Source organism: Panthera tigris, chromosome A1 (assembly GCF_018350195.1).
Source record: "Panthera tigris isolate Pti1 chromosome A1, P.tigris_Pti1_mat1.1, whole genome shotgun sequence".
NCBI classification, from domain to species: domain Eukaryota; kingdom Metazoa; phylum Chordata; class Mammalia; order Carnivora; family Felidae; genus Panthera; species Panthera tigris.
In genome coordinates this window covers 174075096-174096433 of record NC_056660.1, presented here as the reverse complement: position 1 = coordinate 174096433, position 21338 = coordinate 174075096, and the positions used below count along the sequence as shown (strand labels likewise).

General features: G+C 48.2%; 1 long non-coding RNA gene across 1 annotated transcript; it reads left to right on the top strand.

The window, feature by feature from the left end:
- Nucleotides 1-1828: 1828 nt before the first annotated feature.
- On the top strand, nucleotides 1829-16704 carry LOC122231664. The gene is made up of 3 exons (XR_006208913.1): nucleotides 1829-2435; nucleotides 12983-13140; nucleotides 16387-16704. It is a non-coding gene; the product is annotated as an uncharacterized LOC122231664 (long non-coding RNA).
- Nucleotides 16705-21338: the final 4634 nt, after the last annotated feature.

Here is a 21338-nt window from a genome sequence, read left to right as displayed (position 1 = left end):
CTCCCCACCAGCTTTTGTTCCATTTTTCTGCTTCCCTTCAGAGCAAAACTCATCAAAAGAAGTGTCTACACTCACAGTTTCCATTGTTTCCTTGCCTATTCTTTCTTCAGCCTGCTCCCACTAGATTTTCCTCCCCAGGAGTCCACTTAAACTGCAGCTGCCATTTTGAGAAATCCAACTTTCATCTTCCTTGACTTATCAGTAGGGTGACCGTGTAATTTATCTTCCAAACCAGTACTTTTAAAAGCAAAAGAGAGCGCTATTAATAATTTCTTTGAAAGAACATGTATAAACTGGGGCCACCCAGGAAAACCCTAATATGTATCTATTGGTTTATTGTAATGCTCATCGTACCCCCCTAATAAGAGAATAAGTCACTTAGAGCCCGAGATTTTTATCTGCCTTTTCACTCTATATTTCCAGAGCCCAGAAGAGTGCCTGGCTGTTGAGTATTAGGTATTTGACTATTCAGAGAGTATATAGCAGGCTCTTAACAGCAGTCAAGTGATCAGTGGTTGAGTACCCCACAATTTACTCTTGTCATGGTCTTCAGCACTAGAGATAGACCGATGTGGACTCATTCTACATTTATGATCCACTGAATGGAGCTTCTCTCTGGATTGGAGCAGAAGCCCTGAAGACACTTCACCTGTGACTTCTGTTCCAACTCTTTATCTCATTGCAGCCCTCTGGCCCAGTTGCTTGAGCAAGCTTCAGGGACCTCTAGCCTAACAGCGACCTGTATGCTTTTTGCACCCAGGTTAGAAGCAGAATCTCAGAGGCCACCAAGAGAGGAACACTTCCCCATCAGGCCACGGAGCCCTCCGGTCTTGCTGATGACTCAGAAATCTCACTTTGTCCTTGACGTCATTTTCGCTGGGTTCAGAGGAAAGGTAACTAACTGTAAGAGATCAGCAACAATTGCCCTCCTCCAGAGAAAGGATGTTAGCTGCCGGGGCTTGTTCAGTGTTCTCTTTAAGCTTATTTTTAACTCTGGGCAGAACCTGCTTATCCCTTCTTGTATGAGATGAAGTCATACCAACTTAATGTCACCCAACCAGAAGCTTTTTCCCACTTCAGTAGAAAATCCACCTTCATCATCGTTGGTTCCCTCTCCTTATCCTGACATATTATACACACAAATCTGTATATGCAAAAATATGCACACAGATGTGTCTATTCAAAATCTATATATTATAAAATATACACACACACACATATTTCAATTTACTTGCCATATACGAGGAGTACCCGTTTTCTTCCCTTGGTATGGAAAGCAAAATGTCACAATTTTGCCAATCTAATACTTCTCAAGGAGTAAGTATGGGACAAAGATTCTTAAGGAACCGTTGGATAAACACGTGGCCTGATGAGTAAGCAGCGCCATGTTCCTCCCCATCCCTCCTACGGGGGTCAGTGGGGGGGGGGCACCGCAGGTTTGCTTTGTTGGCGGGTGCAGGTCAGCAGGTGAACAGTTGCTGCACAGGAGCAGGGAGGGGTTCGAGAGCCGGAGAGTGGCAGGTGGGCGAGGGAGAGCCCCTCCGGGGGTTTGGGGGAGGAGCCATGCAAATGAGGATTCGGAGGAAGTCTTCCGTGGGGTACATTATCTTTTCTGTCTCCACTAGGAAGTCTACACTGATGTCTGGAGGCAAGTGGATTCCGTCTGCGGAATACAAAGAAGGTTTAGTTCTTATCAAAGTCTGTCCAGGGGACAGCAGCTATCTCGACTGTCCATCGTCCAACGCTTCACGTCTCCTCCGTGGCCGGAGACTGTAGTCACGGGGCAGGAACGGAGGGAGACACGCGGGAGGGATGCGGAAGTTGCGCGTTGAGGCGCTTGTTGCGAAAGGGGAAAGAGCTGGGGATGAGGGACGGTGGACAGGAAACATTCTTGGGGAGCCTCAATGCAGCATCTTCCCGTCTGTGTCCTCAGATCCACGGACAAGCTTAGCTGTGCTGGGTTTCGGCCCCTTGAGGCCCAAACACCCTCTACATGCCAGGCAACAGCCAGGAGCGGAGGATACGATACCAACGTGAACATCCAGACAAGGAGTGTTTCCGCTTCCCTATCCGTCAGTGTCACTTAGAGCTGTTAAGTGGCCTTAGCTTCTTTGCCGGTGTCATTGCTCTCATGGCCATCGTCATAGCCTCTAGTTACGGGGTACTCTGTGCCACGTGCTGCCCACGTGACCTCCTGTAATGGGTAGGGAAACTGAGGCTCAGAGAGAGTGAATAACGTGCCAAGAGGGTTCTGCTGGTAACTGCTGGAGAAGAGTGGACCCACGACTCAAACTGAGCCCTTCTTACTTGGAGCAGCGTGTCCCTCCTTGACAACACGCCCAGGGCTGCAGAAGTGGCTGCTGTGTACCCAGGGGCCCTAAGTAAGAAACTTGGCGAACAGGCTTAGGAGCACCGTTCCCACAACAGACCTAGAGGTGGGTATCTTTATAATCCCAGCTTCTCTTCTACTGCCCAGAGCTCTCTTCCCGAGGCTATTCTAAAGACTGGATCCTTCTTACTCTTTAGATCTTAAAGGCACCGTCTTGGAGAGAACTTTCCAGAACGTCTTATTTGAAGCAAGAACTCTATAGTAGCTTCTATCCAGCCCCATTGATTTCTTCTGTAGCACCAGCAACAATGATTTCGTTTGTACTCGTGTCCTTGTTTGGTGACTGTAAGTCCTTGGAAGGCAGAGATCTTGTCTGTTATTCCCTCCATAGTATCCCCAGTGTCCACCATAGTGCCTGACATGTAATAGAAACTTCATGAATAAAAGGACCCAGAGTGGTTGAGTAACCTGCCAAAGGCCACACAGCTGGTAAGAGGCCGACCTGGAGTCCAACCCAGGTTCATGGACGCCAGAGTCTGGGTGTTTATTCCGTGTGCTGGATGGTTTAGCACAGTTAGGAGTGCACGTTAAGTACGTACATAATCCCTACTGAGCTCATTAATTTTATTTGTTAAGGCCCATCTCTCCTGCCCCACGCCTGGCCAGGATCAAAAAGCATGGATTAGGTTTACAACTGCCTCACTTAGAAAAGCCACTTGGATTTAGGGCAATGATGAGTCATTATGCCACTGAGTTTTACTAAATTAACTGGTACAAGCCCTGTCTCCCAGGGCACTGTGTTGAAAGGTTGGATCTTTTATCCCAGGGTACTTAGGTAGATAAAGGGATAATACAGGCTTAACTAGTCATGAGGGGCACAGGAGGCTGATTACACCAGCCACAAAAGATACACTTCACTGGGAGGAAAAACACTATAACCATCTCAGCACTAATATGTACAAGTTCAACAATTTCTTTCATTGTCACTGTAAACACAGTGTAAACATATTAGAGGCAGTTGGGATTTTTAGAAAAGTCTTGCACAATGCTGACAGCGCCGTTTTCATTGCCGGGCTCCCTCCTCCTCAAAGGCACACAAATGTTGATCGGAGCGAACATTCCATGTTGTATCCTATGTAGCTTACTCAGTACCACTTTATCATAAATATGCCTCTTTGTTTTTACATATTCCTCACAATTACCATTTTTTATTGACTACGTAATGTTACTTATTTATTTTAAAATGTTTATTTATTTTTGAGACAGAGACCGTGAGTGGGGAAGAGGCAAAGAGCGAGGGGCACGGAGGATTCGAAGCAGGCTCAGCGCTGACAGTGGTGAGCCCGATGAGGAGCTCGAACTCAGGAACCATGAGATCACGACCTGGGCTGAAGTCGGATGCTCGCCCGACTGAGCCACCCAGGGGCCCCATAATGTTACTTATTTATCATAGTTATTTATCACAGTTTATTTAACCAAGCCACGGCAGGTGGCTACTTACTTAGTTTTCAAGTTATCCATGCTGATTATGCTGTAATTAACATCCTCAAATATTTAGTATTTTACTTGGGGGGGTTATTTTCCCCTTAGTTAAGACCTCCCAATTTTTCCCTACTAAGCAAAAGGAAAGGAACGTTTTATACTCTGGGGGGGGGGGGCTGCCAAATGGCTTCCAAAAAGTCGCACTACTTTTTACATTCATTAAGCATTTAGCATCCGCTAGGCATGAATGAGGAAGGTCCACCATAACATCACCAGCACTGGCCATCATTTTAAGAATTGCTTCTGGGTTAATTTAATAGAGTAAAATGTTAACTCAAATGTCTTCAGTGTCATCTCATTGAATATCAGTGTGGTTAAATAGCGTTCATGTTTGTCTTACAGTCGTGTTGCATGTGCTATGACATATCATAGTGCGAGGAGAATTTTTTTAATTAACATATAGTTGACCTACTATATATTATATTATATATACTATACTATACTAATATTATATTAGTTTCAGGTGTACAACATAGTGATTCGAATATACATTCTGCAATGCCTCCCATGATAAGTATAGTTACCCTCTGTCATCACGCAATGTGAGTACAACGTTATCTACTGTATTACCTATGCTGTACTTTTCATCCCTTATTTATTTTACACTTGGAAGTTTATGCCTGTTAATCTGCTAGGAGAATTTTTTTAACCATAAATACTGTAGCTATTTAATAACACACTTTTTTTTTTAATGTTTGTTTATTTTAGGGAGAGACAGAGCGTGAGCAGGGGAGGGGCAGAGAGAGAGGGAGACACAGAATCCGAAAAGGCTCCAGGCTCTGAGCTGTCAGCACAGAGTCCGGCTCGGGGCTCGAACTCACAGACCGTGAGATCATGACCTGAGCCGAAGTCAGACGCTCAACCGACTGAGCCCCCCAGGTACCCCTAATAATACACTTTTAACAAAGTGGGCTGGCCCTCTAGGTCCTGGGAATGATGTCAGCCACATAAGGTAATTAGAGAGGTTTGCTTTGATAAGTTTGCCTGAAGAAGAAAAATAAAAAAAAAAACAAAACCAAAACCTGGGTAATAAAGAAAATGGAAACGTGCTTACGGCTCTTCCTTCATATCATCATGTCATGGCTTAATAAAAGCTGGTTTGCTTGTGAGGGCACAACTGGGCTGATGAGGCTGAGCAAGTTCAGCTCTCCGTCCAAGTTCACTGAGTCAGCGGGACCCGAGGTGGGAAGGATACATTCCTGGCTGGGAGAGCTGAAGATTCTTCCCTTCTTAATGCTCACTGCCAAGGTCAGCCTGCCTCGTGCTGGCTTCCTTTGTGTAGCGGAGCTTCCTGAGAGTCCACACCCGTGGAAGGGTGCCCCCGCCCCGGACCGGCGCCCCCTTCTCAGCCTCAAGCCTCCGGTGATCCCCCTCTTTCTCCCACCAGCAGGACCTGGGTGAAACTGATCGTTCAAACTAAGACAATCAGATGCCGTGTTTTGCCTCAGCTTCCGAAAGCAAGTCATGGTGGGGTCGAGGCCTGGTCTGGGAGGAAAGCTGGAGTCGAGGCAGCAGAATCCAGGTGTGTGTTGGGAGTGAGTGACAGGCTTGACATGGGAATCAGGATCGTGCTGGGGGGAGGGGGGAGCCGGGGGCACAGGCCCAGATGGGAAATGCGGCAGGGGTAGGGTTCATCTGTTGGGGACCGTGGGCCTGCTTCCAGAGAGGCCACTGGGAAGAACCAAACCCACCTGGCTCTCGGGCACATGTGTGATCGCTTTAGTGGGATCCACCCACAGCAGAGTGGGTACAACTGGGTGCTAAAAGCATGTGCCCTGAGTCAGCTGAGAATCCAGGCTCCCCGGCTTGCTAGGATTTTCTCGTGAAACTGCTTACGCGATGTCTGACACATGGCAAGTGCTTGATAAATATTAGCTACGAGCTGCAGACATTAGCATGTTTATTTCTACTTACGGCCTGTTCTAGGCCCTGCACGGGGATAAGAGGAAGCAAACACATGTTGGCCGAATGCAGGATTTCATATACATCCAGCGTGATTGTTCAGTGTATGTATGTTTCACTGAAATAAACCGTCCTTGGAAGAGGCAGCGGGCAGCTGGGAAGGCTGCTCGAGCCTTGTGGAAACTCATCCAGGCCTTTCTAGGCCTTTATAAAGAGTAAAGGCATGGAAGCTTCAGATAAGGGGTTCAGCAGGGGCAAGGTTGTGCAGGTGGGGTGAGCATTCAGTACCTGGGCTAGTTGGACCCCCAATCTGTGATACCGTATTTAGATACAACATAACGTGTGTGATTGCGGACGTGCATGTGCGTGCATGTAAATGTCCACACAAGGGCAGATGGATACGTGCTAAACTATCGGTAGAGGTTGCTTGGGAAGCAGCGAGTGAGAATTCAGAACACTGTTGATGTTTCACTCGGTATAAAATTTATTTCTGTATTGTTAGAGTATTTTGCAAGGAGAGAGTATCACGCGTTATCAGCAAGGGGGGGCAGTTGGGGAGGCCCTGCCGAGTCCTGGTTTCACAGTGAGTGTGGGAGGGAACTTGCTCCTGCCTTCTGGCTGTGCTGGCCTTCTTCCTGATTCTCCTCAAATGGCCTTTGCATTTGCTGTTTCCTCTGCCTGGAATTCTGGCCCCCTCTGCTCTTTCCAGCCCGCCCCCTTCCCATCGCTCCCATCGCTCCCATCTCAGCCCAAATATCTCCTTCCCAGAGAGCCCTCCCAAGCCCCTCCGTCACCCATCACTGCCATCACACCTCCCTGTTCTAGAGCCTTCGTTGCCCAAAGTGGCTACCTTCAATCACCTTGTTTACTTAGGAATTTTCTTACGTCGGTGTTGTTTCCCACTGTCACCTCAGTAAGTATGTCTTAAATGCATGAATTTAGGAGAAACTCAAAGAGGAAAAGCCTCCGTGGATTCCTGGCTCATCAGCTAACCAGAATCTGAGCAGCAAAAATGCAAAGCCAAAAGTAGACAGAAGAACTCTAAACCCAAGACCGTTTTCTCGGGTTACTGCTCAGCTTCTAAGATTTATTCCAGAACTCCATATACGTGAGGTAGTCATGACTCGTGTCAATATTGTTGACCTTCGTCTCTGATTAGATAAACAGAAGAGCCTCCAACAGATGAGGGACCACTGTCGTTGCGTGTATTTATCGCTGGGGCCCGCATGGCCTCAATTACTGTGCTTCTCACTGAAGATGGTGCCTTCATTGACCAAACCAGACCTTGTGCCTCCTCTCCTGGCCAAGGCCAGCTCGGGCCTTCAAGGGAAGAAAGAGATGACATTATCTTTGCTCAGAAACATGCTCATTGTCCTGGCTCTGTCATAGTCTTGCCTTGACTTTAAAATCAGACGTTCACCCTTGAACTTCTCAACTGTCTGAGCCCCGCTGAGCCGGTAATGGCTTTGACCGGCGCTCGCCAGCTTTGTGGAAACTTTCCGGACGAAGCAGGCACGTGTCAGCGGGTAGAAAGCAACAGGACAGCAGCTAGCTACTGTTTTAGCTGAGAAAAACGAATTCGACCATGCCACGTGCTGGAGAAACTGGGTTTTAAGGACTTTGACTCTCTCATCAATGCTTTGGGCAGCCTAAAGAAGAGAAATTAACCGGACTTGAATAATGATAACATTAATAAAGCATATTTACTGAGTGTGGCAGGCAGAATAATGGCTGCCCAAAGAGGGCCACTTCCTAATCTCCGGAATCCGTGAATACGTTTGGTTACACAGGAGAGGGGAATTACGGTCGCAAATGGAATTAAGGTTGCCAATCATCTCATTTTAAAATACGGAGATTATCCTGGATTATCTGGATGGGCCCCCAAATAACCTGAAAGATCTTTAAAAGTGGAGGTTGGAGGCAGATGAGACCGGAGTAGATTTCTGGACCAACCACACCTGCACTAGAATCTCAGGTCCCACCCAAAGCCTGATGAATCAGACCCAGACCACAACAGGATCCCTGGGGACTTGAGAAACTGGCTGCTCCAAGCTCTGGCCAATGATTATCATGCAGGAATGTTGTTACCAGATCCCCTCATTTTTCCAGAGGGGTCAGAAAACGTTGATGTGAAATATCTTAATTTTTAATATTTTGTAGGATGAGCATGCAATTTGGCCCATGGGCCACCGGGTTGCTAGCTCTCCATATTTACTCCACTTTTTTGAAAGACTTGGGATTCTGGTCCTGGTTGGGACACTGAGGAGATGTGTGATATTGGAGAATCACTTCCCTGTTGTCACCAGCCCCTTCATCTGCAAAACCGGAATGGATAGTGATACCCATTGTCTGTCTCACGTGAGTGTTGGGGACAGCAGGTTTAATGCATTCTTCTTGGACCCAAGCCCAGGTGTCCATTTAAATCATTTTCATTCCAGGGTCAGTGAAGTAAGCCTTAACATCAAACACCTTTTTCCCATAGTACTACGGATTTCTGAAACTAAAACTTGCAATGAAATAATAAAGCCATAAAACCTGATGCAGTTGAAATTTACTCATAATTTCATGTGGCAGATTCTGCTGCTTTGCCGCAACGACCTTGATCTGGACTCTGAAGGCAGTGGCTCAGGGATCTTTGGATTTAGTACGATCAGCCGTGTGAGCCATCTGGGGTACCCCAGTTCTCACACCATTTTTCCTACTCACATCCCTGCAGTTTTCTCCGCAGGGAGGCCATAACATTAGTTGGTCCTTACGTGTCACAAACACGTGCCTGAGACGTGATGTTGGCCTTTGTCCTGTGAAGCCCCTTGGAGCCAATGCATTCTACACCCGGAAGCAAACACAGGCACTGAAGTCCCACGGCTGCGTTCCACTCTATGCTGATCACCCCAGGGACGCAGAGCAAGCTCCCATGTTACTTTACGTTATGTTCGTTTTAAGCAGATCATCAACAAAATGAAAACGCAAAGTTGAAGGTCTCACGGACGTCCCAGGATCCTCCAAAGATGACGGCGTATCTCCTGGGGTCCACAGACCCCAGTTTAAGCAACAACGGGGATAGGGAAGAAAACAGAGCTTCCGCATAGGGACTGGCCCCAGCCTGCGTTGCTGCTCTGCCCGGCACCCTCTGGGTCACACTGAGCAAGTCGCCGCGCGGCTGAGTCTTGGCGTCCTCATTTGCAACGTGGAGGTAGCCACAGTGCCCACCTTGCAGAGCTTTCCTTAAGACCGGGCATAATGTTATGAAAAGTGTTGGACCCAAACCATGGCAGCCTCCGTTGCGGTGGCGAAGGTCAAATTCATTGATGAAGGTGGAAGTGTTTTGAAGACTATACATGGTTGTTCAGAGGTTAGTACTCTCTTACTATATCAAGATGCTGGTTAGGGACTAAGACAAGCGTAAGGCATTACCTCCTTCTGGAGATTCTCCATCCAGAAGGAGGAAGCACAGAAAGCTGAAGACGTGCAGCGTGCTGGGAAGATTTTGGTGTGGCTAAGGGGTGTGGTAGGGCGGTTTTCAACGTGGCTTCCTGGGACCTTGGGAAGCATACTATGCAGCAAATTGGCCCAGGAGCTGGAGACGTTGTTAGGCTCGAGTTCGGTTTCCAGATGGGGAAGGCACGTTTGATGAGGAGTTCTTCCCTTCCGAAGGCAGTGGCCGCATTTACCACCACGGGTTCTGAGCTCTTTGCTCACTGCGTAGGGGAGAACGGCCATTCTCCAGTCATCGATTGTAACCGGTGTTTCATAAAAGTCAAGTTCTAAGGAATTTGCATTCCCCCCCTGAAGGATCCCCACTGCCAGCTGCCCTGCATTCAGGAGTGGCTTTCTGAAATGATCATAGGGCAGGTGAAATCTCAAGGACTTCGTGGTGGTGCCTTTTTACCTGTTTGATTTAAGTGTTCATACGCGAACCCAGCACGGAAGGTCACCCTTCCTCCCGGCACCCTTCCCGAGGCCTCCTGTCTCAGTCTTGGTAGCTTCCCTGTGTCCTCGTGCAGGCACTCGCCTGTGGCTGTATCCACGTTGGGCCACCTGCCCTGGCCTGGCCTGGCTCCTCTCGCTTCTGCTTCTTCGCTCCTCTCTGAAGCTTGAGCTTTCATAATGACCCTCCTGGGTTCTGACTTCAGGCTTCCTGTTTACAGCACAAGATTTAGCAAGTGGTGCTTTCCAGGCTGGAGGAAGCGTGAGCGAAGGGGCAGGACTTTGCACCTTCCCTGGGCCGTATGGCTTCTTCAGGGTTGGACCCGACCCAGCCAGAATTTGGCCAACAGCAGGCACCCAGCTACTAAACGAAGGTCAGCTCTTTTGTCACTTGAGGAAGAGAAAACATGCTAGGAAATCTGCATTGCCGCCAGCAAATATAACCTATTCCCTGTGATGATTATAAAATGGAGGGCACGAGAAAGAGAATTTTAATTGCCTGGAAATTGCTACAAAGGGTTATTCTGAAATGTCACCTTATAAACTGTACTAACACAACGCGATGCTCCAAGGAGCATAGCAGACTGTAAACACCGCTGATGAGGGTCACCTTCTATTATGTTTCCTTGCCAGTTTTCGACAAACTGTACTATGTGTATTCATTTCTTTCTTTTGGGAACATACCCAGAAATGGAAGGGTTGGATCATATGCTAATTGTGTCTTAGCAGTAAGGGCTGCTCTAAGAAAATACCACAGATTAGGTAGTTCAAAAACAACAGAAATTTATCTCTCACAGTCTGGAGGCTGGGAAGTCCAAGGTCACGGTACCAACATGACCAAGGTCTAGTGAGAGCCCTCTCCCGGATGGGAGATGGCCTACTTCTTGGCGTGTCCTTACGTGGTGGGAAAGATGAGGATTCTCTCTGGGGGCCTCTTTTATCGGGGAATGATTCCTACTCACGAGGGCTCTACCCTCCTGACCAAATCACCTCCCAACGGCCTCATCTCCTAACACCATCACATGGGGGCTTAGGTTCCAGCGTATGGGGGTGGAGGGGGGTGGTGCACGATCATTGAGACCCTGGCAAATCATACGTTTAATTTTTTTGAGGAACAGCCGTACTGGTTTCCACCGGGGCTGCAGCATTTAAAAAAAATTTTTTTTAATGTTTATTTATTTATTTATTTATTTAAATTTTTTTTTTTTAACGTTTATTTATTTTTGAGACAGAGAGAGACAGAGCATGAATGGGGGGGAGGGTCAGAGAGAGAGGGAGACACAGAATCAGAAGCAGGCTCCAGGCTCTGAGCTGTCAGCACAGACCCCGACGCGGGGCTCGAACTCACAACCACAAGATCATGACCTGAGCCAAAGTCGGACACTTAACCGACTGAGCCACCCAGGCGCCCCAGCTTCGTTTTTTCTTTTGCCACTTTAAAGATGCCATTCCATTGTCTTCTGGCCTACACAGCTTTTGATGAGAAGTTTGCTGTAATCCTTGCTTTTGATATGGTCTACAGAGTACATTTTTTCTCTAGCTGCCTTCAAGGTGTCCTTTTTCTTTGATTTTGAGCAGTTTCAATATGATGTGCATCGGCATTGGGGGTGGGGTAAGAAGGATATTTATCTTGCTTGCAGTTCTTTGGGATTTTTAGACATGTAGTAGATGTCTTCTATCACTTTTGAAAAATTCCCAACCCTTACCTTTTCAAATATTTATTCTACTCTATTTTCTCTCTCTTCTCCTTCTGAGATTCCAATTACACAGAGGTTCATCCAGGCAAAACTGGACAAGGACACCTTAGGAGGGAATCCAGGAGAGGAACTAAAATATTTCTAAAGTATTCTAAACTATTCTACCACATTTATAGACACGGGAGCAGGGAACATCTAGGTGACCATGTAACAAAGGGACCATCATTGTCAAAGAAATAGTCTTTTATGTAAATGGGGAACCTCTTTGGCTGGGTGGCTGGAATCAGCCTATTTTTTCCACCGACTTTAAAATCAGACTTACTGGGTCAGCATTCTTACCAAGCTATTAGCAGCACAAAGAATAAATGCCCAAGTCACCTATGATCATCTCCTTTTATACCATCATATGGTTTTCACAATTTCACTATATGTCTTAGAGAAAATTCCACATTAGGTCACATAGAATCACCTCATTATTTTTCAAGGCTTCATTGAAATATGCTGTTAAATGGATACAAGCTAATTCATTTCATCTTTATCCTACCAGTGGACATTTACAACTTTTTGAACTTATTGCTATTATGACAAATGTTTCAGTTAACATTATTTTTTTAATGTTTATTTATTTATTTTTCAGAGAGAGAGAGAGAGAGAGAGAGAGAGAGAGAGAGAGAGGGAGCACAAGCAGGAAAGGGGCAGAGAGAGAGGGAGAGAGAGAATCCCAAGCAGGCTCCGTGCTGTCAGCCCAGAGCCTGGCACAGGGCTCGAACCCATGAACCGTGAGATCATGATCTGAGCCGACTGAGTCACCCAGGTGTCCCTCAGATAACATTATTGAGCCTGTGTATTTCGTATCACCTTTTTAAAGGATTTTTTAGGGGTTCCTGGGTGGCTCAGTTGGTTAAGTGGCCGACTTCGGCTCAGGTCATGATCTCACAGCTTGAAGGCTTGTGAGCTCGAGCCCCTCATCGGGCTCTGTGCTGACGGCTCAGAGCCTGGAGCCTGCATCCGATTCTGTGTCTCCCTTTCTCTCTGCCCCTCTCCTGCTCATGCTCTCTCTCTCTCTCTCTCTCTCTCTCTCAAAAATAAATAAACATTAAAAAAAATTTAAAGATTTTTTTAAAGCAATCTCTCCACCCAACATGGGGCTTGAACTCACAACCCTGAGATCAAGAGTTGCATGCTCTACCGACTGAGCCAGCCAGGTGCCCCTGTATTCTGTATCATAAGCAAGAATAGTTGGGAGCTTTTGTTGGTATCGTTTTAACTTTTCTTTTTTCAGCCCTCAGCTGTACCTGATCGGGTCCACCATGCTCCTCAATTTACAACCCAGCATGATTATTGCCCACACAGAAACCTCTCTTTAACTTTCTCTGTTTTTGTTTCTCCCTGACCTCTTCCTCATCACCACTGTTCTCGCCCCAGGCACCCGCCCTCTTGTGTGCGACGTGCGTCCGTCCCATCCATCGTTCGCCGTTCGTTCACATCATGACGCATCTGTTCAAACAAGTGCCGTTGTCTGAGTCACTATTATATTTATATGCATTCAGTTATGCTTTAAATTCATGCTTTTTCTTATTTTTAGGCACAGTATGTTTTTGGAAGCATCGCATCCGGCTGCACGGACATCCAGCTCATTTATTCTGACCACTCCCTAGAGTCCAAACCTATGTAACGACAGCGGTAGGAATACCCCCGGCGGCAGAAGGGCCGGATCAAAGAGTTGACGCCTGCTACAGTCTGGTAAGATCGTGCTAAGATATTTTCAACATGGTTGTCCTCATTTCCAATCACAACAGCAGTGTAAGGGTTTCTGCCCCCCTGACATTCTTTCCAGAAATAGGAATTATCGAATACTTCAGCATTTACTAGCCTGCTGAATGCAAATGGTATTTTCTTGTCTTTTAAGCTTGCGTTGCCTGAACTATCAATCTCCACGAGCCTAATTTCCTTTACTTGCCAGTCACTTGTGTTTCTGTTTTATCACATATTTCTTGTTCCAATATAAAGCCTTCCAACGTCCTCAGCTTGGCAGCATTATCGGAATTTCAAACTCGCAACTCGGGCGATGATCAAAGTTGAGGTCATCAGTGGGTATCAGTGATTTATCTCTTTTTAAAAGTCTGCGATGGTATTGAGCAAATTAAAAGCTTATGTGCCTCATGGTTCCTGGGGCCAATAAAATGATTGTTTGGATGGGTGTCTGTGTTGTAGAACTGTAGACTGTGGGCAGGAAATCAAGCTAACCGAAACGTGTGACCAAGAGTCACGGAGGGGCCATTTTGGTTCAACTGTGATGTGGGTTGGCAGTTCCCCCTTGGTCTCAAAGCTCAGCCATATGCCCACTTCCTGTTCATCGGGCTCATTTAACTTGTCTTGGATCTTTGTGGAGAATCAGACACACGACGTGTCAGGACACATCTAGTACATTAGAAGGATTCCTCTGAGCTTCTCCACTCCCCCTCTCCTGCCAGACTTCTCCTCTTTGTTGGAGACAGAATATCTCCCTTCTAGAACAGGCCTCAGGCCTCTTTCCCCTTTGTCAGTCTTTGTTGATTGGTCCTAATGCTCCATTAAGGCTCCACCTCCTTCACTGACAACTTGGCATTTGCCTGATGTCACATCTTCGGAGTCCTTAAGACAGGCAAGGGAGGTGAAAGAGAGGGCGATGTGGGAGGAGGAAGGACAGCCAATCGGCATCACACAGCGTCTGTCACGCGGAGACTGAATTAGACCCTGGCCCTTGATGGTTGCTGAGGTCTGTCCGGGCAGCCTCTTGGCAAGGTTGCATTTGCCTTCAGGCTAACAGCAAACGCCCTGGGTCACTGGAGCTGGCACGGTGCCTGCTCAAACATGGTGACCACCGGTAGCATAGAAGGCAAGCTGTGCCATATAACGAACACTTACAGGGCAGGGCCCTTTGGTCTGCTGAGGACCCAGATAGATCTGGGTATGAAAGTTTGGGGTGGAGCTGAGAATTCTGAAGGGCGAGAAAAGGTAACGCCTCTGGGGCCTTCTCAGGGGAAGGCGGAGAAAGAAATACTTGGCGGGGCCACGGCCAGAAAGGGTCTTTGAGGAGAGAAGGTGTCATGGGGGTTCGAAGTTGGCGGGAGCGGACCAGGCAAGGTAAATCCCCTACTCCCATTCTCTCCCATTCTCTGCTCAACCTCAGTAAAGTGACGCACTCATGCGTGTGTGTGTCCAGAGGCTGGAGGAAGAATAATGATGATTTTATATAAATATAAATATAAATATAAATATAAATATACACACACACATGCATCACATACACACACACATGCATGTGTGTGTATGTGTGTAATATATGCGTGTGTGTGTGTGTGTATGTGTGCACCTAATAAGGGCCAGGAACTATGCATTTCATGGATAACCTCATTTAGCCTACGTAACATTCACATAAGATATTTTTACCCTCAATTTGCTGCGTGGTCATACTTTTATATTAGGACATTATGGATAGGATATTATTATTTTTGCAATGGCCCCAATGAATTACTGTTTTCTCTATGTCAGCCAGGACTCGATAGTTTTGCAAAGAACAGCAGCCTGCTGGATTATCTGACAAAAGGTGGTTTCTTAGTAGGTTAAAGGAAGTGTCACGGCAAACAAAAGCAGGAGATGAACTGGGCCTCATGGGAAATGAGTCATGGGGCCACCCCTTCCTTCGTCTCCACCCCGGGCTATGTGGCTTCTCTGCTGATCTGTTCTCTTCTTCAGCCTTTCTCTGAAGATGCGTTTCCCACTGCCAACCTTCCAGCTTGCACTTGGGGGAGAACAGGTGCCGCGTCCCAGTTGCGGGCTTATCAAGGCCTCCCTGGAGATTTCGTGTCTCCTAGCTCCTGTCCTGATCGGAAAGAATCTGACCGGCTCCTCAAGGTTCAGGGGTGGCTCAGTCCGTTAAGCATCAGACTTCAGTCCGGGTCATCATCTCCCGGTTCGGGAGTTCGAGCCCCTCGTTGGGCTCTGTGCTGACAGCTCGGAGCCTGGAGCCTGCTTCAGATTCTGTGTCTTCCTCTCTCTCTGCCCCATCCCCACTCATGCTCTGTCTCTCTCTCTGTCTTAAAAATAAATAAAACATTTAAAAAATTTTTTAAAAATGGCCTAAACCTAAATGTTCGCATAACTAAAAGGCTCAGGGGTCCTCTAGTGCAGCCTTACTCAGAGGCGTCAAACAAGGTCATCCAAACTTAGTGTCATTCATTTGGTGGCTCTGTTTCCTTCATTGCTTTCTGCACATAACGTGTTTTTTCGTGATCTTCCACCCTCTGCCTCGATGCACCTTCCCCTTCTGGCTGACGGACTCCTAGGCACCCTTCAAAGCCCAGGTCAAATGCTGCTACCGCTCCATGCGTTATACTGGCTGGCTGTAAGGCTCCATGCAAAGTTAATTTCTCTTTTTTCACGGTCCCCCAAACCTGAATTTATTCATATTATAGCATAATAGTCACTGTACTATGTTATTAGGATGTGTGTGTGTGTGTGTGTGTGTATGTGTGTGTGTGTGTAAATGTGAGAGAGGGTAGGGATCTCCAAATCTGTGTTTCTCTTTACCCTGGTCACACAGTTCAATCACGAATTCTAGTCCCTTTTAATTTCGGGGGGCCCCTGTTCAGGCTCGGTGCCCCAAATATCCTGCATGATCCTTTACACCGTCCCTCTCCCCTTATCTGTGTAAAGGATTTGAGTCAGTGCTCCGAGGCCTTAGAAGGTGGCAGAGCCACTGTATGAAAGGATCCCGAATGCCTGAATGACCCCATGGAGCAGAACGTCCCCAGCTTTCACTTATGATTGCGTGACACGCCGTTTCAGAACTTAGTGGCTTAATACAACGGCCATTTGTAATTGGACACAGCACTGCACGGGGGGGCTGGACTTGGCTGGGTAGTTCAAGCACCATCAGCGGGTGGGTTGGCTGGGGGCTGGGTTCAGCTAGGACGCTGGGATGCAGGGCTCCTCTCTTTTTTCCAGGTAGGACCTCTCCCTTTGCACGTGACCTCTCCTGAGGTCCTTCACTGGTCTCCCCAACAGCACACCCAGACTTCTCCTCCGGAGATCGTGGCTCCTGAGAGTCTGAAAGTGGAATCTACCAAGCTTCCTAGAGCTCAGGCTTGGAATGGACCCAGCCTCAGTTCTACTGGATTCTATGGGGCAAGTCCCAGGGCTACACAAAAGTGTGAGTACTGAGAGGCGTCTCTTCTTGGGGGCCACCGATAGGACAGGTCCCACAGCTAGTAGTTGGTCACAGCAACAGCCTATGCTCACAAGTCAATGCCAACAGGTCAGTGCTTCCCAGAATTTGTCCATCTTTTGCTGTCTTCACATTTTCACACTTTCTGTGTTCCATCTTTAATCTTATCTACTTAATGTTCCCTTAAACCAGTTAACTTTAATACAGATAAATTCGGGGCGCCTGGGTGGCTCAGTCGGTTGAGCGTCTGACTTCCGCTCAGGTCACGATCTCGCGGTCCGTGAGTTCGAGCCCCGCATCGGGCTCTGGGCTGATGATGGCCCAGAGCCTGGAGCCTGCTTACGATTCTGTGTCTCCCTCTCTCTCTGCCCCTCCCCCGTTCATGCTTTGTCTCTCTCTGTCTCAAAAATAAATAAATAAATAAATAAAAATTAAAAATAAAATAAAATAAAATACAGATAAATTCATTGAAACATAACACTTTGTATTACCACTGTACAGACAGGGCTGAAAGTTCAACTCTTGTTAGAATAAGCTCATGACCATTAAAAAAAATGTTCATCAACATACCCTCTAAAGTCACCTCAAAATTATCAGGGATGGGCCAACACCAGCTTAGAGTCACAGAGATGCTCAGTGAATTTGGTTGAATTGAATTTTTTTGGAGTTTAATTCTGCTTCTCCATAATTTATACCCACTAGATTCCACCTCAACCCCGTCTAACTGCCCTTTGATATTTGAAGAATTCTCAAGGAAATTTTCTAGTGCCCGAATATTCCAACTACTTCAGTGTATCCTGTTTCCTTGAAGCAGCCTAGCAATGAGTAAAAAACAATCCAGCAAAGTGCACGAACCAACTCAAGATAGAGACTACTCTTAAACTCCCTGCTGTGTATGCACTTTGCCTCGGGTGGCTGCTAGGAGAGGGGCTGCAGAAGGGAAGGTGTGGGTCTTTTCTCAGTGGTGATGGCGGCCAGTGACTTTATCTCAAGCCTGGCTCTGTTTCCGTGTTCTGTTACCTCTCCTTGTCCCACATCCCCCTGAGTCACAAGGGCTTGGAGGCAGAGCTCCAGAATTCACCCCACCACAGAGGTTTGATTCCAAATGCTTCCCACTCGGCTCAGACACCGTCACCCCCTTTTGCTTGCTCGTCTCCGGTTCTTCCCTCGCACTCACTCTTTCTTCCCCTCTCTCATTCTTTTCCACCACTGAGGCTCTGCCTTTCCTGAGCTCCTCTCCTGAAAGCTCAGAGTAAATCCGAAACTCAGAATATACGAGACCTATGTTTTCCATGTGGGTGAAGCGGCCTGTGCCTCTGCCCGCTTTATGCTGCAGAAATGGGAACGGCTCGATTGGAATGTTCTAGAACGGAGACCCCTGGACACTAAGGAGTTGCGATATGTTATAAGTAGGAGGGCATCACTGAGCAGTTACTGATTTGCCTCTGCTTCTGATTCCAAAGAAAACTTCCTTTGATTTCTTTTTTTTTATTAAAAAAATTTTTTTAAGTAGTCTCCACGCGCAACGTGGGGCTCAAACACAGAACCCCCAAGTCAAGAGTGGCATCCTCTGGCGACTGCTCTGTAAACCCCCGACTCAGGGACCTCGGAAGTCTGGCTGGGAAGGTCGTCAAGAAAAATCCCCTCGTGAAGCACCTGATTCTTGGGGTTCCGGGGTCATGCTCTGTGAAGCAACTGATACCCAAAATAGGAGAGCCTCACTCTGTAAGGGGGGCTGCTTGTTAGCTATGCCTCCCCTCCCCCACCCTGCCTTGGGACCAGAGCTCCGCTGAAGGTTCCTACCAACTGCTTGAACCAGGCCGAGAATCTGCGTGAGAAAGCCCACCCCAGGTGCTGCTGAGGGGGTGGGCCCAGGCCAAGGTCGGAGCAATTGGATCTTAATTTACAACTTGACAATGGGGGCTCAAAAGGTCCACCCGGTTCCCCAGCAAGTCTTAACTCACACCTGCTGGGCGGCGGGCTGCGGACTAGACCCTGGAACACAGTGGGGAAGGCAGGAAAGGGGCGAGCTCTCAGCTTGCAGTGAGGGCGCGGCCAGCGGGAGCCCCACCTGGAAAGATGGGCCTGGGTGGCCGTGGGCTGCCGACGCCCTCCAGTGGTCGCACGCGGGAACCGCAGGCACATCCCTCGGGGGACTCTGGTTCTTGGCTCCTCACTGGCCACCAGGGCCACTTGCGACTGGGTAGGAAATAAGATTTGGATCAGTGGCACCTCTGCATGCAGTTCGCCGGGTGATGTGGAAAGTTCAGGAACCCTGGAGTCCAAGAGACCTGCGTTCAAACTTTCTTCCATCATCGTCTGCCCCGGTACAAACATTTAACTTAGAATTCTGAGTCCCATTTTTCAGATCTGCAAAATGGGCATAACGGAAGGGGAACATCCCACTCCTGGGAGATCTTGAACTCATTTCGTACTCTCCCTCCTTGATCCTGTGTTTTTGGTCCCCCCCCCCCCACACCTTCTAGGATCCGTCTTTGTCTTCAGTGACAATGGCCCTCCCCAGATGTGGCTGAGAAGGCTTGAGTGTCCTCCGTGAAGGCAAAGGCCAGTGTGCCCTCAAACAGAGACTGGCCCCTGTGCAGCCCTAGCCCGGCCTCCGTGAGCCCCCCCTGACCTCGTCCTGGTGGTGGAGGGGATGCTCCGGTCCCTGCGGCTCACCCCCCCACCCCCTTACCATCCTTACTCCCCCTTCCTTCCTCCAGCCCGTGCAGTGTCTTCTGCAGTCTGGGGGCGCTGGGAAATTGGATTTCCAAATGTGCATCACCACTGTTCTGCTTTGTACTTATCACTGGCTTTTGAACTTAAAAGTCCGGTAAGCATCTGACTTTGGCTCAGGCCACGATCGTGTGGTCTGTGAGTTCGAGCCCCGTGTCAGTCTCTGTGCTGACAGCTCGGAGCCTGGAGCCTGCTTCCCATTCTGTGTCTCCCCCTCTCTCTGCCCCTCCCCTGCTCGCACTCTGTCTCTCAGAAATAATCATTAAAAAATTTTTTTAAGTGGGATTTGGGGTTCTGATCCCACAGTGACCTCCTGCACCCGAGGCCATGGGTTCATCAGGTGGCGCTGGCAGGCTGAGTGGGGAGCACAGCCCTCGGGGTAAGAGTGAGACCCCACCGGAGTGCTGAGCTAAGGGAAACACGTCATCTGGCAAGTGCAATGTTGCCTTGCAGAGGCACACGAAGGGCCAGGGGGACTTTGCAAGGCAAGCGGCTGACGCAGGATGGGTGCTCCATTCCCTCTTCCTTCAAACTAGCTCGTTGGACACACATTTTGTTTTTTTACTTCAGATGGAAGTTTCTTGTGTCATTTTCTCTTTCAAAACAATGCAGACAACGGAGGCTGTCAGCAAACTGTCATCGTTGCCCGTGGAGGGACTGCCCTGGGTCAGGCACCTGCTAGGGGCAGAGGATACTGTGGGAATACGTGGCCCTGCACGAGGGAGCCACAAACACACCCACAGGTAAAGACGTAAACCGCTGGTGCTGGAAGGTGCTAGAAAGAACATTCAGAGGGGCTGACGGGACAGGCCGAGCCCCGTGGGCACCCAGGGCAGGAGCCGTGCAGCTCTGTGCCCACGGTGTCCTCGTCAGCCTAGAATCCAACAGTTGAGTTTGGCCGCTAGTGACTGGGTGGTTGCCACATTCGTTTAGGGTCTGGTCAGCCTCCACCGCCTGGCAGGAAACTGGCTACAGGTAGGGTGTTCTGCAAGGTCTGAGCACAGGAAGGTCCCCGCAGTGGTACTGGTCTCCTGCCACTCTGTCCTCTTGTCTGTAGAAGAGGTCAAGGGCATTGAAAATGCATGGGGAGCCAGAGTGGAGTTCCCGCAGCCAGTGCCAGTGTGCCTGGTGCAGGGTGGAGAGGTGCAGGCGGCTGCCCGCTGGGGGTTCACAGTGGAACAGTCTGAGCACCCCTGTGCTCCTCCCACCACAGGACCTTGGCACCTGCCACTCCTCTGCCCGGAGTTCCCTGCCCTGGGTTTTCTGTGGCTGGCTCCTCTGCACCCTGCGGATCTTAGCCCAGCTGTCCCCTCCCCAGAGACACTCTAGTCACAGCCAATCCTGCATTGGCTCTACTCCATTACCTCTGCATCCTCTACCCCATCACCTATTTTGTTCCCCTTACAGCTCACAGCTCTATTCGAAAGCTGTGGGTTTCTTCCTGTCACTCGGCACTTGGAACTGTATCGGTTCCTTAGACACAGTGCTTGCTGGGTTTCCTCTGTCAGCCCCTAGGACCGCTTCTGACATATGCAAGCTCACGATACAAATGTGCTGAATGAATGAATATCTGTCTTCACTCTTAAAATATCACGTCACCTAAGATTTGTCTTCCTTCTATAATCTCCTTCTCTTTGGGTTCCTTAAAAAATAAAATAGAGCTCTATTACAGCAAAAAAGAACAATCTAAAAAATAATGGTCTCACTGTAAACATTCTTCGTGGATTATTCATCTCCTCGTCCAGCCCCTGGCAGAGTAAGGAGTCACAATGGCAAATGCTATTATTTTTTCAAATGCCTTCTCTTTGCTTCCCTAACTACAAAACTTAAGCATGTCCTTGCATAGAAATCATGCAAAATACCTGATAGAACAAAGAAGGAAACAGAAATTACCCTCAATCCCAAAGATAATAAGACAAGCACTGCTTAGGCTTTGTATCCAATGTGCATGTACATTTTTAAAAAAATACAGCTCTTTTATATATATATATATATT